Source organism: Rhincodon typus, chromosome 38, assembly GCF_021869965.1.
Source record: "Rhincodon typus isolate 14 chromosome 38, sRhiTyp1.1, whole genome shotgun sequence".
Classification (NCBI taxonomy): domain Eukaryota; kingdom Metazoa; phylum Chordata; class Chondrichthyes; order Orectolobiformes; family Rhincodontidae; genus Rhincodon; species Rhincodon typus.
The window spans coordinates 18732046-18750282 of NC_063369.1; the positions used below are offsets into that span (position 1 = coordinate 18732046).

At 44.9% G+C, this 18237-nt stretch overlaps 1 protein-coding gene across 2 annotated transcripts in view; it reads right to left on the reverse strand.

The window, feature by feature from the left end:
- The window catches only part of LOC109912183 (C-type lectin domain family 10 member A-like), a 63724-nt gene extending 51451 nt beyond the window's left edge, over positions 1–12273 (reverse strand). The window contains exon 1 of one of the 2 annotated variants that reach the window (XM_048617864.1): positions 11789–12273. The gene's annotated coding sequence lies outside the window, so the exon portion shown is untranslated. The remainder of the gene's footprint in view (positions 1–11788) is intronic. The other variant, XM_048617863.1, reaches the window with a different exon arrangement.
- Between the last annotated feature and the right edge of the window lie 5964 nt (positions 12274–18237).

Sequence of the window (18237 nt, forward strand, 5' to 3'; positions counted from 1 at the left end):
ACTGTTACCATCATACTGTCACTGTCACCCTGTTACCATCATACTGTCACTATTACTGTCACACCACACCATCATTCCATTACTGTTACACTTTCACCATCACAGTCTCACTATCAGTTACTGTCACATCACACTGTCACCATCACAGTGTCACTGTTACACCTTCACCATCATAGTGTCACTGTCACCCTGTCGTTGTCACAGTCACACTGTCACTACCATCGTGTCACTGTCACACCAACACCAACGTACTGTCACTCACTTCATTACTGTCACACTGTGCAGTTAGATCTCTTGGTGACCCACCGCCACTCCTCCAGCCCCAGGACCCTGCCCCACTCCATTCACCCAGCAACCAACTTTGTCCCATCCACATCTCCTGCTCTATGCCCTGCCCACACACCCTTCATCATGAAGAGGGGCCCAGAGACCCCACACTCTGTGCTCGGTGGCATTTATTTGGACAATGTGACATTACATCCATCCCCTCAGATGTAGTTGCTTTCAGTTTAGAGAGAGGTGCCATTGAATCCCCTGTCCCCAAGCCATGCCACAACACCCTAAATACGCGCCTACCTCCCTGGCCCATCCCATGCCCACTGCCACCAGTTAAAATTTCTCCTGCATTTACACTCTGCAGCGACTGTAGGTGATTAGGAACAAGTTTCAACAGTGGATATATAGGAAATTCTTTCTCCCACTGGTGCCAAATAAACTCCTTGGATTGGCCAAGCATTTGCAAACAAGCCCATTTGTTAATCAGGAAATAAATCCCCAGCCTGCTGCAGGGAAATTCGGGAGTCTGTGCGGAAGCAGAAAGCATTGGTCTTCAACGACTTCAACGGCCACTTCAGAGGGAGGCAAAATTCAACGAGGGTTCTGGGAAGATGTGAGATTGCTCCCCACCACAAACCATGAAGACCGTCTCCCCAAAGTCAGCAGCTTCTCCGCGGCAGCACCAATGTTGATGCTCATGCTTCCAAACAGTAGTCACCAATATTCTCTCACTAAAGATGGCACATTACTTGGCCCTGAGAACTTTGCCAAATACATCAGATTTGTTCAGGAAAGCCCACAGCTTCAGATTCATTTTAAGCAGTTTCATACTTCACATGTAATAGATTTGAAAGATTTAAAAACTAAAATCTTTTAGCATCATAGAGATGTACAGCATGGAAACAGACCCCTTGGTCCAACTCATCCATACTAATCAGATATCTTAAATTAATCTAACTCCATCTGCCAGCATTTGGCCCATATCCGTCTAAGCCCTTCCTATTCATGTACCCATCTAGATGCCTTTTAAATATTGTAATTGTACCAGCCTCCACCACTTTCTCTGGCAGCTCATTCCATACACGCACCACCCTCTGCATGAAAAATTTGCCCTTAAGGTCCCTTTTAAATCTTTGCCCTCTCGCCTTAAACCTAGGCCCTTTATTTTTGTACTCCCCTGCCCTGAGGAAAAGGCTATTCACGCTATCCTTGCCCCTCATGATTTAATAAACCTCTGTAAGATCACCCTCAGCCTCTGTTGCTCCAGTGAAAATAGCCCCAGCCTGTTCAGCCTCTCCTAATAGCTCAAACCGTCCAACCCTGGCAACATCCTTGTAAATCTTTTCTGAACCCTTTCAAGTTTCACAACATCCTTTCTACAGCACAGTGACCAGAATTGAATGCAGTATTCCAAAAGTGGTCTAACCAATGTCTTGAACATCACACCATGATCTCTGAACTCCTATATTCAATGCACTGACCAATAAAAGCAAGCGTATCAAACGCCTTCTTCAACAACCCTGTCTACCTGCGACTCCATTTTCAATGAATTATGACCCTGCACCCCAAGGTCTCTTTGTTTGGCAACACTCCCCAGGACCTTACCATTAAGTGTATAAGTCCTGCCTTGTTCTCCTTTACCAAAACACAGCACTTCACATTGATCTAAATTAAACTTCAACTGCCACTCCTCAGCCCACCGGCCCATCTGATCAAGGTGCCATTGTACTCTGAGGTAACATTCTTCACTGTCCATTATCCTAACAATTTTGGTGTCAGCTGCGAGCTTACTGACCATGCTTCTTATATTCACATCAAAATCATTTATACAAATGACAAAAAGCAGTGGACCCAGCACCGATCCTTGTGGCACGTCGCTGGTCACAGAGCCCCAGTCTGAAAAGCAACCCTCCACCACCACCCTTTGTCACCTATCTGTTTAGTATCTCCTACCTGTTTTGTTTAGTATCTCAGTCCCAATTGAGCGAGAACTTATACTCTGTCTTCTTGGTGAGCTGTGGCGTCCTCCACAAAACACCATGTTACCCCGCAATTCCAATACTCATTACCCAACTCTCCTCCCTTCATCACTCATTGTCCCACTCCCCCTCCCTCAGTCACTCTTTACCCCATTCTCCCTTCTTCCGTCACTCTTTATCCCAAAATCCCTCCTTCTGTCATTTGTTACCCAGTTTCCCCTCCCTCTATCACTCATTTACCCCGACATCCATCACTCTTTACCCTACCATCTCCCTCAGTCATTACTAGGGTAAGGATCCAGTGAACCTAACCAACCAGAAGGCACTAATGCACAATCAGACAGAATCCAAGTTTTGCAACGCGCTCCAAACTTACTTTCCATTAATGCAAGAAGCAGATAAAATCACCCCTGAAAAGGAGCCCACTGCAGGCTTTGTGTCAAATTGCCTCAGTGGGCAGAACTTGTATCTTTCAGCTGGAGGGTTATAGATTTAATTCCCATTCCAGATTTGAGCACAAATTCCAGGTTGAAGTTCCCACTGCAGTACTGAGAGAGTGCTGCATTGTCAGAGGGGCTGACGCTTGGACAAGATCAGAGCTCTGTGTTAATGTGAACCATGATGTGGAGGTGCCGGCGTTGGGCTGGGATGAATAAAGTCAGAAGACACCCGACACCAGGTTATAGTTCAAAAGGTTTATGAAGAAACTGCGCTCCGAAAGCTTGTGACTTCAAATAAATCTTTTGGACTATAACCTGATGTCATGTGACTTCTGATTGTGTTAATGTGGATAGTAAGGATCCCATGGCACCTATTGATAAAAGAACCTATTCACCTTTGTGAAATACACACACACACACACACACACACACACACACACACACACACACACACACACACACACACACACACACACACACACACACACACATAGAAATAGAACGGAGAGTTAGCATGCACAACACAGCCACAAACAGTCAGATAGCACACAGAGACACCATACAAAAACTCACTCACTCAATCTTGCATTGTAACTGCAGCGTCCATCTGGAATTTCTTGTTTGCAGCAATTGAACCATCTGAATCAAAAGATCATTAACCCCTGCTGGCTTTTAGATATGTGAAAATAGTGTTGTGTGGCGTTCAATCCAACTTTGCAGGGTCTGATTACTTGAAGTGACAGCCTTTGCTATGGAATGACAATTCCATCAGTTAACTATTCCCCTGGTCCAGCTACCTCCACACATTTCTGCTCTCTCTTGACATCCAGTTGGATGACAGATTATTTTCTCCTGCTGGGATTATTTAGCCTGCCCACACATTGTATTTGTTAGAACAAACCAGACTGCTTTAAAAGCCAGTTTGAAACAATGGGCAATGGGGGAGATGGAGTTAATTCTCTCTGGTGAACCTGCATGCGATATTGAGAGTAAATTGCTATCACACCTCAGCTTCTCTATTCCTGCTGGCTCTAATGTGGCCAGCCCTTACATAGCATTTCCAGTTCATAAAATGGCCATTCAGCCCAACTACTCTTTGCTGCTCCACATGAGCCTCTCCTTGCCCCGCCTTTATCTTACCTTATCACCCTTTCCTTCGGTCCTTCTCTCCCTCATGTACTGTGCAGCTTCCCTGTAAGTGCACTTATTCACCTCAACTTCATTCATTATGCAGGAGCGAGTGCCAAATTCTGACCAGAGATTGACTAAAGAAATTTTTACTGAATCCCTGTTGGATTTAACAGAAAATATTTTACATGCGTTGGCTCCCCTACAGGTGCAACTGTCTTATTATCTCTTTCTTCTGTCTTCCACTCTTCTCTCTGTTTGCTAAATGCTAACAGCCTGTTGTCCATCTATAATTACACGGTCAAACTGAAAAGTGCCTGCAAAATAATAGTCAGCAGAACTTGCAAGCTGCACACTAATGACTCAATGCTTCCTATTTCACTCTCAATATGGGAATCTCTCTTTCTCTTTCCTCCACTAAACTAATAATATCACCATTCTTAACATCAATGACTTGGCATCTTTTACATCATAACAACCCAATGCATTTTTCAGGAAGGAAATGTGACAGTGAGCCGCACAGGGATAGCCAAAAGGGAGAGACAAGTGATGAACCAGCAATGCTTAGACATGAACTGTGAATTGTGCAATAGGAGTCAAGCCAGCATAGGCCACTCTCACGTTTTAATGGATCTGCCTTCTGGGGAATGCTGGGACTGATGAGAAAAGGCTGCCTGCTGAATGATCCTGCCAGGGGATTTGCTCAGAGACAGTAAGAACTGCCGATGCTGGAGTCAGAGATAACACAGTGTGGAGCTGGAGGAACACAGCAGGCCAGGCAGCATCAGAGAAGCAGGAAAGCTGATTTTTCAGGTTGGGACCCTTTTCCAGAAATAGGGAGGCGTAAGGGAGCTGGGAAATAAATAGAGAGGGGAGGGGTGGAGCTGGGGAAGGTAGAAGGGATGGTGATAGGTGAGTGCAGGTAGGCAGTGGTGGGGATTGGTCAGTGAGGTGGGAGGAGCGGATAGGTGGGAGAGAAGACGGTCAGATTGTGTCAGGCCAAGGAGGTGGGGATGAGAGGGAGGGTTGGTCATGGGATGAGGTCGGGGGTGGGGAGATCTTGAAGCTAGTAAAGTCCACGTTGAGACCATCGGGCTGTAGGCTTCTGAGGCAGAATATGAGGTGCTACTCCTCCATTTTCTGGGTGGTGTCATTGTGACACTGGAGTAGGCCCAGGATGGACATGTCACCCAGGGAGTGGGAGGGGGAGTTGAAGTGGTTTGCGATGTGAAGATGTTGTCGTTTGTCGCAACAGAGCGTAGTGCTCTGCAAAGCAGCCTCCGAACTTCCACTTGTTCTCCCCGATATAGAGGAGGCCACATCGGGAGCAGCAGATGCAGTATACCACATTAGCAGGTGTGCAGGTGAACATCCGTCTGATGAGGAAGGTTTTTTTGGTTCCTTGAATGGAGGTGAGGGGGGAGGTGTAGGGGCAGGGGTAGCACTTCCTGCGGTTGCAGGGAAAGGTGCCGGGAGTTGTGGGGCTAGTGGGGAGTGTGGAGCGGACAAGGGAGTCGTGGAGAGAGCGATCTCTATGAAAGGCAAAGAGGGGTGGGGAGGGAAATATATCCTTGGTTGTGGAGTCAGATTGCAGGTGGCGGAAGTGGCGGAGAATGATGTATTGAATCCGGAGGTTGATGGGGTGGTACGTGAGGACAAGGGGGATTCTGTCTTTGTTTTTGTTGCAGGGATGGGGTGTGAGGGCAGAGGTGCGGGAAACGTAAGAGATGCGGTTGAGAGCATTTTCGACCACTGAAGGGGGGGATGTTGCGGTCCTTGAAATAAGAGGACACCTGGGATGTTCGGGAGTGGAACACCTCATCTTGGGAGCAGACGCAGCGGAGGCAGAGGAATTGGGAGTGGAGGATAGCATTCTTGCAGGAAGGTGGGTGAGAGGAGGTGTAGACTAGGGAGCTGCGGGAGTCGGTGGGCTTGAAATAGATATCGGTTTCGAGGCGCTCACCAGAGATGGAGACAGAGAGGTCCAGGAAGGAGAGAGAGGTATTAGAGATGGTCCAGGTGAGTTTAAGGTTGGGGTGGAAGGTGCTAGTGAAGTGGACGAATTGTTCGAGCTCCTCGTGGGAGCATGAGGCCACGCCGATACAGTCATCGCTGTAACGGAGGAAGAGGTGGGGGATGGGACCAGTGTAGCTGCGGAAGAGGGACTGTTCCACATATCCTACAAAGAGGCAGGCATAGCTTGGGCCCATGCGGGTTCCCATGGCCACCCCCTTTGTCTGTTAGAAGTAGGATTTGCTTCCATGGGGCGCCACACTTGACTGTTTTTGAACCATCCTCACACATCCGCTGTCTCTCAGCTGCAGCCGATCAGTGCAGCCTGTTATCCAACTACAGCAAAGCTTCCCCCCTCTTTCTGTTGCCCACCACTTTGATCTCTACAGTTTCTCAGCTCCAATCAAGTGGCTGTATCCTAGCATTTTCTTTTCCCAGTGTTTCGAGTTCTTTTTACTTTTGCCATTTCCATAAAATAAAGCTTTTAGGGAGTACGTTAAAGGAGGGAATTGAGGTAGAAAAGTGGAGAGGTTTAAGGAGATTAAGGAGAAATTTCTTCACCCTGTGAGTGATAGCCAGTGGAATTCTCTGCCACAGAAGTGATTAAGGCCAAAACACTGAATATTTCCAAAATACATTAGATAGAATTTTGGCACTAAAGGGGATCAAACGATATTGGGAGAAAGCAGCAACAGGGTACTGAGTTGGTCATAATCATATTTGATGATGCAGCAGGTTTGAAGGACAGAATGGCCCAGACCATTCTTATTTTCTATGTTTAGAAAGTGTAGGGCTTTGAGCACACTGAAGGTACAGTCACTGATGAGGGAATGCCTAAAATCATGGATGTTCAAGAAGGCCAGTACGAGGGGATTGGGAGTGGGTGGTAGTTTCAGAGATTCTTGGATGGTGTGGTGGTAGGCGGGGGTGGATCAAAGGGGAGAGGTTGGACAAAGGACAGTACAGAACTTGGGAGGGGTGCGGTTCTTGACTAGTTTCTCAGCCGCCCCAATCTTGCCTCCAAGTAATTTGATGAGAAAAGCTGGATTGTTCTGTTGAGAGTTAACAGGGATATCCAAAAATGTGAGGAGTTTTGATAGGATGGTTCAAGAAAATAACTACCTCGCTTATCAATAGAAGTTATCAGAAAGCACAGATATATGTATCTCTCTGCGCTGTTTTGCTTTGGGAGTTCTTAGCCTAAGGTCTCAACTGAAAAACATTTCTTCAATAATGCAACAGTGCTAACTGAGATTGTGAAGACAGAGTGTAAAGCCTGAATCATGACGTTTTGATGAAGGTGGTATAAGCTTTTGCCTCTAATAGGTATGCATGAGGAAATGTTTAAGTTAACATCCATAATATAGGAACTGGACATGGGGCAATGCAGGACTGAAAGATTCAAACAGACTCACCACATCTTTTAGATAGTAGGAACTGCCAATGCTGGAGTCTGAGATAACAATAGTGTGGAGCTGGATGAACACAGCAGGCCAGGCAACATTCTTCTGAAGGAGGGTCCAGGCCCAAAATGTCAGCTTTCATGCTCCTCTGATGCTGCCTGGCCTGCTGTATTCATCCAGCTCCATACCTTGTTATCACTACAGCTTTTGGTATTTAACATAGTCAGAAATCACATGACATCAGGTTATAGTCCTAAAGGTTTAAGCTTCTGGGGCCTCAGTCCTTCTTCAGGTGTTAGTGAGATAGGTAGTATCAGACACAGAATTTATAAGTAAAAGATCAAAGGCTCACATCATTGATGAGGATGTACTAAACAAACCTAAGATGCTGTTAAATCTTTAATCAGTTAGAAGGTTTTAATTGATTAATATGTATATGTAAATCCCCAAATTCCTTTCAATTCACAGTCCTGAGAGAACTAAAGGTTTTATCAGTGTAAAGAAGGGGTGACATTTTAGGTCAGACAATGTATGTTAGGTGTGAGACCTTGTTTAAAATTTGTTTGTGTTATAGTTTGGAGTCAGCCCAGCCACAAGAAGACAAAAAACAGAATACAAAGTTTGCCCATACTCCAAGGGGATGGACTATAAAAATTGATTCATCCTGTACTGTGTCTTGGTGAGATTGCACCAGTATACTGTGTACTGTCTTAATTGCTTTACTCAAGGACAGATGCACTTCAATTAAATGCATTTCAGAAAAGGTTCATCTAGGACACTCCTGGGGATGGGGGAATTTGTCTTTTCAGGAGAGGTTGAATAGATTAGAATCACAAAAAATGTGGTAGATTAACTAGGTAAGGAGAACTGAGTTCTGACAGTCACATATCTCCTACTCCTGTCCTCATTGGAGTTTAGAAGAATGAACAATTATTGAAACATACAAGATCCTATGGTAGCTTAACAGGGTGGATATGGAGAGCATCCTTCCTCTTATTGGGAGCTCTAGAATTTGTTGACACAGTTTAAATATGGTTTCTCCCATTTAAGATGGAGATGGGAATGAATTGCCTGTCTCAAAGGGTCATAAGATCTTGGAATTCTCTGTCCCAGACAGCAATGGAGGCTGGATCATTGAATATATTCAAGGCTGCATGAGGATGATTTTTGGTGGGCGGAAAGTGAAGGTGTAGATAGGAAAGTGGAGCTGAGACAACGATTGGATTAGCCTTGATCTAATTGAATGGCACAGCAGGCTACAGGGGTTGAATGGCCTGCTCCTGCTCCTAATTCTTTGCTGGTGGTGGCTGAAGGACAGGTTGATGTCTATGACAGTGAGATAGGTGGGGTGGGTAGCAGGGGCAAACAGAATCGACCTACCTCAGAGAGGTTGGGCTTTGTGGAAGAGTTTGGCCAGTGAGGAGCGAGGGATCCAAATGGTGGAGGTGTAAAGACTGGAATTTCCACCAGGGATGGCAGGGGATCAGTTTGACCCTTGAAGGTGAAAGGCATAAACGAGGGGAAAAAAACAAAGTTGCAGCTAAGTTTGACTTCCTCCTGCAAGACCATAAGAAGATCACAAAGTCTGAATTTTGAAGTTGGGTCTCTGTAATGAATCTTCTATAAAATGAGTTCACGAGTAGCTTTGGTGGTGTTGGGCAGCCTAAATGATAGGCTCAATATCGCCGTACTCTCACCCCACCCCCCTGCTGATCCTCGCTCATGTTGTGCCCAATACCACTTTCAACATCTGTCTGCCTCTTTAGTTTAAATAGACCACAGGCTCTGACCACATCAGCACCAGTACTTGTGATATCTCCAGGGTGGGGATGAGCTGTGGTTCTCTGCCGGCTGTGTTGAATTCACCTTTGGTACATGGCCCAGGAGGTCTGTGTTTACTGACCTGATTCTGTCTTTGGCTTTTTTGCTGGGCCACTGCTGTAATAACTGAGATAACTGCTTTTCTTTGACTCTTCCCTTTAACAAGTGCTGGGTTAATTCATTTCCTAGAAGATTTTCCCCCAGAGAATACTGTAATATGACAGAATATATTTTCAAAATTATCTGGGAATGTGGTGAAGGCAGGCACTATTGAGGCATTCAAGAGGGATGATTGCAGAAATAGTGTGCAGGGATATGGGGAAGAGGCAGGAGATTGGAATGAGGTGAAAGAACTGACGTAGGGCACAATGGGTCGGATGGCTCCTTTGCACAATAACAATTCTGTGATCTGAACTGAAAGATCTAAATATTCACTGACACTTGGCCTTATCATTTATTCTTCCAAATTGTAAGGAATATATCACAGAGTCTTCAAGATGACAGGAGAGGCCCCGAGCTCCCTAAGGCTTGGATGGCTTGAGAAAAGACTGCATATATGGACAACAACACTGCTAGCTGGAACATAGCAGTCTGCGAATACATATTTGAATAATGCACAGCTCTCACTGTGATGTATAAGTTAACTCAGTTGTATTTCCCACTGTCTGTTGTGATGTGTTGAAAGTCAATTTGTGAAATCAACACCTAACAAACATCTTGGAGGATGATTGACAGCTGTGATTTAGAGGAACATATAAGTCTGAACTGGGCCACCTTGCCAAAAGATCACTCATGAATTTAAAAAGGAACATTTCTGTCCTCAATTTTTGAGTGTTTAAGTAAATTAACCTAGATTGACTAGGGAAGGAGAACTGAGTGACAGTCATATATCTCCAACTCCTATTAATTGATTCTGTAACTATGTGATGTCACACTCCACTAAGAAAACCCATTGAAAACTGACAAGCTCAGTTGGGAAGGGCAGACAATACTGGAATGGGTGGAGCAAGATATAGTCCTCAGGGCTAAAGGGATCAAGGTGTATGGGGAGAAGGTGGGAACAGGGGACTGCGTTGAATGATCAGCCATGATCATATTCCACAGTAGAGCAAGCTCAAAGGGTCGAACGATTTACCTCTGCTCCTATTTTCTCTGCTCCTACGTAATCTGTACATTTTTACTCACAATTAATTTTCCCCAAAAGCTACATTGTTGCAAGATCCCTGCTCCCAAAGAGTTAACATCCGTGAGTGCCCCACATACTCACTTCCACCTCTGTCAAATTTGAAGGAGTTGTATTTGGCAAAGTGCATTTCTTTGATGGGGGATGGGAAGGGTGCTTCATCTCGCTGCAGTTAGAGATATGACAAATTGTTTCTGTGTTTCTCACGTATCTGCAGAATGGTGGTCTGGAAGTAACAAGAAAACCTTGCCCCTTTAAAGGCCTCTTTGAAGTCAGAAGCACATACAGTCATTCAGCTTACATAGGATCTCCTTGATCCACACAGCATCTGGCAGCCAGAACTCTTCCCATTGCTCATGTTAAAATGACATGTACTTTCACATATTTTCAGTGAATAAGGCAGCTGATGTGCTGTCCCTTGTCCCTCAGAGTCTGTTATCTCCACTTCCCTCTTATCTCTTGACTCCTTTTACATTGGAGTTACAACATGGTACAAAGCAATTGACACAACCAGCCTGTATAAATACTCACCCTTCACATGTGCAATTAATTCTAAACACATTTAACAACAAAGCCCCTACTGTTTGCACACATTTCATTCATCTATCTAATCAAGATAAGCGGCAATTTGACTGTCAATGGCATCACACAGAAGTACAGTACTTCTTCCTTCAGTCATCAGGTATCTCCTGGGAAAACTCAAGTGCAATATCCCCATTATCTCCACCATCTATATGGATTGGAATATTACAGGCAATGTACCAGCACGGATCGGAATACCTCAGGCCATGTGCTGGGAATCCCTCCCTGTACCAGTGCAGATTGGAATATTGCAGGCAATGTTCCACCTCCACCTATCATTTACTCCGTTACCCTATTCCCCCACCACGTCTTCAGCATGTACATCACCATTTCCTAGCTACAATCAATTCTGAAGGAGGGTCACTGAACCCGGAACATTGACTTTGCTTTCTCTCCACAGATACTGCCAGAGCTGTCAGGTTTCTCCAGCTATTTCTGTGTTTGTGCCAGATACCCCTCCCTGTACCAGCACAGATTAGAATATCTCAGGCAATGTGTCGGGTAGCTTCTTAAAAAGTCAGACTTATGAAAGATACCCAGCAACATCAGTTCTGGATGAGGCAAATTATTCCTTCTAGAGCCCAGTAACCGTTAAATTAAATGCGACTGACAGCACTCGACTGTTATAAGTGCTACTACTGGAAAATTTGATTATCCCAATCCTTGTATTAAAAATTAACTATTTTTTTCAAATGTTTGCAGATGTAAATTGTAACAGATTTTCCAGCATTACCTCATACTGCTAACGTAAATGCTATTTATAATCAGGAAGCCATAAAATATCTTTTTATGTTCCCTCTTTGGCACCCCACTACCCTAGACGAAAGCGTGCTTTAAGACTCCTGTCTTAGTGAAGGACTTTGTAAATGCATTTACAACTTGCAGTTAGAATTATTACATTCTGTTTTTGCAAAAATAACTTTGCATTGTTGTAACTTTTGTGTAAAATGATCTTATACTTACAGATTTACCCTGGTATGTGAAGGGTTTTCCAATAGTTCCAGTCACTTTCCCCTTCTCTCTTCTCTGTCTCTCTCGTCTGAATTAATGGGAGCTAGTCAAATTGGAAAGTTTTTCAGGCAATTATTACTTATTCACATATGAGCATGTTCTGTTCAACCATTAATAATGCATTTCATATAGGCTTGTTCCGATCTGTCTGTCAGTCCACACTGAGTCACCAAGCCCTGTTCCTCCTTTGTTTCCCACTTTCTGCCTCTGCCACACCCACAGTGCAGTCTGTCCGCTTGTTATACAGTCCCACTCTCTCACATCAACTGAATAAATCCTTGGGAGTTTTGACAACTCCTGCTAGCTCTGTTAGTGGCTCAGCTTTCCAGTTTTCAGGAGAAACTTTGGAAGCAGAACTGGATCCTTTCACGGTCACAATTTGCCTTGAGTCTGTATTCAGCCTTTCCCTTTACAGCAGCTGCTATATCTGCCATTACAGCCCTCACTGACTCACAGAGGTTATTTGATTGCTCTTCTTACAGTCATGACTGCTATTGTCAAGAAAGCACTGACGTGGGACCACCGCCAGTCAAATTTTGCTTTCGGTCCTAAGCTGCAAATTTAGAATGTAAAGCTATTCTCAGCAATGGTGACCATGTAACGTCTAGCGATTGTTGTTAAAACTCATCCCATTCACTAATGTTCTTTAGGAAAGAAAATCTGTCATCTTTATTCAGTCTGGCCTACATGTGACTCCAGCAATTTTGGTTGGCTCATAATTGGCCTCTGAGACAAGCTAGCAGGCCACTCAATTCTAGGGAAATTAGATACATTAAAACTAGGAGCAGGTGTAGGCTTTCTGGGCTATGTCTTGACATATCAGCTCATACTTTCCCCTCTCCAGCATCCCATATCATCAAGATAAGGACTACCTTTTCCCAGCTGCTATCAGTTCTGAAGAAGGGTCGCTGGACTCAACATTAACCTTAATTTCTCTCCACAGATGGCTACCAGACTTGCTGGGTTTCTCGAGCAATTTCTGCTCTTGTTACAGAACTAGGCCATCCAACTCTTCAAGCCTGCTTTGTCAATCAATAGCATCATGATTCATCTTTTTTCTCAATGAGATGCTTCCACTTTCGCTCCATAGCCCTTGATGCCTTTAAAACTAAAATCTTTCTCCAGAGATGTGGCCACATTGCTTTCTATGGTAGAGAAATCCACTACTCCCTGAGTGAAGAAATGTTTTCTTATCTCAATCCTCCTTTGGTTTTAGACTCTTCAACCTGGGAAAACATCCTCCCTGCATGTAGTCTATCTAGTCCAGTTAGAATTTTATACATTTTAATCAGATCCCCTTTCATCCTTCTAAACATTCGTGAATACTGGCCCAGCTGAACCAATCTATCCTCATAGGACAGTTCTTCCATTCCTGGTATCAGTCTTGTGAATCTCTGCTGCAGTCCCTCTTAAGGATGGACAACAAATGCTGGAATTGCCAGTGATGACTGCTCCCCGTGACAGATATATTTAAGGGCATGACCTGACAATGGGAAGATGCCCACCACCTGCTCAGGGTAACTAGGGATGGGCCTTTCATATCATGATATGACGCCCATATGCTGAGACTAAATTAAAATGAACAGGGTAGCTGCAGAAATGGTGTAAATTCTGGAATTAGTTGAACTGCACAGAGCCAGATGTGAAACTGTGGATGTATATTTTCTTCCGGTTCTGGAATGCATGATAAATCCACCAATTGAATGTTTGGGGCTTCCAGCTCTCAAATCCAGCAGTTCCCTTTTCCCAGTGATAATCAGCATTTCCTCATACCTGGGAATGCACACAGAATGTTTCAGAATCACACAGTTAATCTGTGAATCTTGCATGGCGACACAGAATGTTCCAGAATCAGTGGTGGTAGATGGGTGTGTGAGAGGGTGAGGTGGGTGAGTGAAAGAGTGAGATGGGTGTGTAGATGAGTGAGAGGGTGAGGTAGGTATGTGGATAAGTGAGAGGGTGAAGTGCATGTGTGGGTAAGTGAGAGGGTGAAGTGGGTATGCATGTGAATGAGAGGGTGAGATGGGTGTGTGGGTGAATGAGAGGGTGAGGTGGGTATGTGGGTAAATGAGTGGGTGAGATAGATGTGTGGTGAGTGAAAGGGAGAGGTAGGTGAATAACAAAAATAGGAGTTGCTGGAAAAGCTCAGCAGGTCTGTCAGCATTTGTGAAGAAATATCAGAGTTAACGTTTCGGGTCCGGTGACCCTTCCTCAGTTCTGTTTTTGTTCCTGACTTACAGTATCCGCAGTTCTTTTGGTTTTTATGACATAGGCTAGTAGGTAGGTAAGAGGGTGAGGTGGGTGGGTCAGAGGATGAGGTGGATGAACAGATGAGTGAGAGTGAGATGGGTGAGCAGGTGAGTGAGAGGTGAGATAACACAGTGTGGAGCTGGAGAAACACAGCAGGCCAGGCAGTATCAGAGGAGCTGGAAAGCTGACGTTTCGGGTTGGGACACTTCTTCAGAAAATGAGAGGTGGGTGGTGAGGTGGGTGGGGAAGTGAGGGGGTGATGTGGCTAAGGTGGTCAGGGTGGGTACTTGAAAAAATTGATAGAGTGGTGGTGGGGATAGTGATTGAGATTTGTGTGAATTCTGTTGTGTGGTTACCCACCAGTTAGACTTAGTTTAAATCTGTCTAACTCTCCCTGGGTAACTATCCAGATCAGTGTCAGAGAACTGCTCCCTGTCTTTGATTCTCAATAGAAGTCTAAACCTCCTGGGCAATTCCCACTTGGTTCGATGATCTGGAGAACGGAAGATCTGATTGATTAATTTGTATATTGTGGTGAGGAGAGTTGGCACCAAGCTGATGAGGGTGAGAGCAGAAACCTATCCCTTTTCACAGATGGGATGAGTGGGCATGTCAGTGGTTATGGAAATCAGTTTATAACCCCAGGCCCCTCAGGAATCCAGTGGGTCCCTCAAACACTTCAGAGATTCAGGGGGAAGGCATTGGAAGTGTTTGTGGCAACATTGAGAGGTGTTGGACTATTTGCAAACTCCAGTGACAGGCAATTTCTTGTCTGGTATAACTAGAAGAAGCTGAGGAAGCAAAGCAGTTGTTTAACATCTGCAGAGGGAAAGAAGAAGTGAAAGCTGATTCTTTGCTAAGGACTGCCAATGGACAACTCCTGCCCCACTCTTACTTTGGGATTGATCAACGGTCCTGGGGAGATTGATACAGAGGCTCTTCTATTCCCCATGAGAGGCATGGCCTTTGATGCCCCACATCAAAATAGGTCCCTTGGAATGAGATTCTGATCACCTGGAATCACTGGGAAATGGGCTGTGTAGGAGCAGGTGTGTTTACGCCCCTGTGAGAAAATCAACTTTAGGGCTTCCTTTAGCAATGCTGGTCAGTGATTTGCAAACTGGTTGACATTGAATCTGTGGGTGGCGGCTGTTGCCATCCATGCCTCCACATGAAATTGTTAGCCTCACCTGGATTTCCTGAAGAATGCTCCAGATGTTCCTGCGCATCCCTTCCAGCTGGGCTTCCGGGTGGTACTGGGTCAGGCAGAGGGATTCCATCGCTGGGCAGATCTTCCATGAGTGTCTCTACATCCTGACCTCCAACACCATCATTAAGCTAGGGCCTAAACAAGCCCAAAGCCTCCAATTTACCACAAGAGGTCTTTGTTTCCACAGCTGCATCAATCCAGTTCCCCTTCCTCACTCTCCAAGGGGGTGTCCCTGGACTGCAGACTGTGAGGGGTCAGTGATGGGAATGATGGCAAACGTTGTCAGAATGGGCAGAGACCATTCTCTGCTACCTCCTATGTCCTTGTCATCTGTGGAAGGAACTCTCCCAGAGCAGAGATGGAGAAATTGTTCAAACTTGTCTGGGGTGTCTAAACCTGGTTGATGGGCTGCTCATTCAGGACTTAGATGAAGAGTAGTTATTTCACTCAGAAGATTATGAATCTTTGGAATTCTCTATCCCAGAGGATTGTAGATGCTCCATTACTGGATATATTTAAGACTGAGATCTACTGATTTTGGTTTCTCGGGGATACAAGGGAGAGGGCAGGAAAGTGAAGTTGAATCTCAAGATCGGTCATGATTGTGTTGAATGGTGCAGCAGGCTTGAGAGGCAGAATGGTCTATTCATGCTCCGATTTCTTGTGTTCTTAATCATGCTTTCTTTCGGTAGCTTATCTCAATCAGATACGTGTGTAGATATCTTTTCAGGAAAGGGTCAGCTGAAAAAGAGTGAAGAATGCACAGGCATTCATGCAAATGTGCTAAGCTCCTTCTTTTCCATATCAGAGACTAAGACAATTGCACTGTTAAGTGCCACATTAGTGAAGCCTTCTCCTCCAGTGGAAAACATGGCTCCTATATCTGCAGGAGGGATGCATATTTGCTAATTGGATGCTGTGATCATGAGGACTAGGGGTGAAAAGTGGGAATGGCAGCCTGGGGACTGTGAAATGCCATTCTGCTTACAGGTATTAGTCAATGGTAAACCATAAACATGAGTTTCCCATTTGGGCCAAAGGGACACGCTATCTCAAAAATCAACACTTTGCTACTTTCATGGGAATAATGTTATTGAATGCCTGCAGTTCGGATAGAGGCAGTTCAGCCTATCAAGTCCTGCACTGACCCTCTGAAGAGTATCCTGTCAGATTCAGCCCCCACCCTATCCCAGTAACCTCACATATTTCATGGCTAGACCCCATATTTACTACATTCTGAGACACTATGCAGCAATTTAGCGTGACTAATCCACCTAACCTGCACATCTTTGGACTGTGGGAGGAAACCAGAGCATCCGGAGGAAACCCACACAGACAGAGGGAGAAAGTGCAAACTCCACACAGACTGGCACCCAAGGCTGGAATCTAGCCCAGGTCCCTGGTGCTATGAGGCAGCAGTGCTAACCACTGAGCCATTGTGCCAACCTGTATGTATCTCAATGATGTATTTAGATGCCTGTTGAGGAAGCAATTCTACCTTTGCTGACCTGATGAGTTAACTAAAATGCTTTCTGACAACCCAAGTGGGTCCTTGTAGTTGTAAAGGTTTCCAAACACTGGAATATAACCCACATTTTTCAACATAATTGGGTTCTTCATCCATCAGCTTGTGATTGCCTCCATCTTCTACATTCACTTCAGCTGCTCAGTAAATTAATGATCAGTTTTTCAGTGGATGAGTGGAGTTCCAACCACTTCAACCTCTTCCATCCTTTAATCCACATGGTGGTCAGTCAATGGTGAGTTAATATTTAACCTACCCAGACACTGGAAACCAATCAGATACTTGGGTTAAAATCCAATGGGAAAATGATGTGGTAATATGCAATCCGGATCCCCAACATGCCCGATTTTACAGACAAATCTCTAAAAGCTGCAAACCATGGGGGCCTGCTTTATATAAATGTAGTATCTGATAATATTATCAGATGTGTTTGGAACCATCAGGAACCTGGCCCTGGATGAGGTTGATTTTCTCTCCAAGTGGTCTTCCTGTCATGCAAGGTTACTCACATTTAGGGTGTCTGCTTATTCTGTGAGGCAGCAATGCTAACCAGAGCCACCATGCTGCCCCTACACCATTTGCCCTCTCTCCTTCTTCCCAACTTTCTGCTTTTTTCCCCTATGACCTTCCTCTACTCCCAGCCTCCTTTTTCTCTTTCCTGCCTCCTCCCTGACCCTCCACTCTCTCTACCTGCCCTGCCTTCCTCTGTCTGCCCTTCAATTCTGGTCCACTCCTTTCCCTCAGGAAATTACTGCAATCAATTCCTACAGTCTGGAAGCCAGATAGAAGCTGCCAGTTTGAGGTCATAGCAATGTCACAGAAACACAGAGTAGTTATGTTGCAGGAGGAGGCCACTCAGCCCATTATAACTGCACCAGCTCTCGGAGTAGTGTTCCTGGGTCACATGGGCAGAGACAGAGATGTCTCTCAGAGAAACTCCGATTCACTGATTTTGCATTGTGCAGGATGGAAGGGGTTAATCTCTGCATTCCAGAAACTCCTTGTAACACAGAGGATTTACACACACTTTCCAGATGTTTCATATTAACATGCTGTTCCCTTCGGGAACAAAACTCACTGGCCAGATGTCGACCAATACCAGAGGCTCATGGACACACTCATATCATGTGTTCACTCATATCCCATAATGTACAGAGTCCACAAATACTCAAACTGTACTGCGTTCACTAATACCCCAGGCTGACCACTGTATCCATGAATACCTAAACTGTACACTGTATTCCTTCATATCCCATTCTGTACACTATCTCCACAAATACCCAGACTTTTCTCCATGTTTGCCATGTTTGCTTGCTCCATCCAGACTGTGTCCACAAATATCCCAGACTATACACTGTGCTCACTAATATTCCAGATTGTAGTATTCACTAATATCGTACTCTGTGATTACTAATA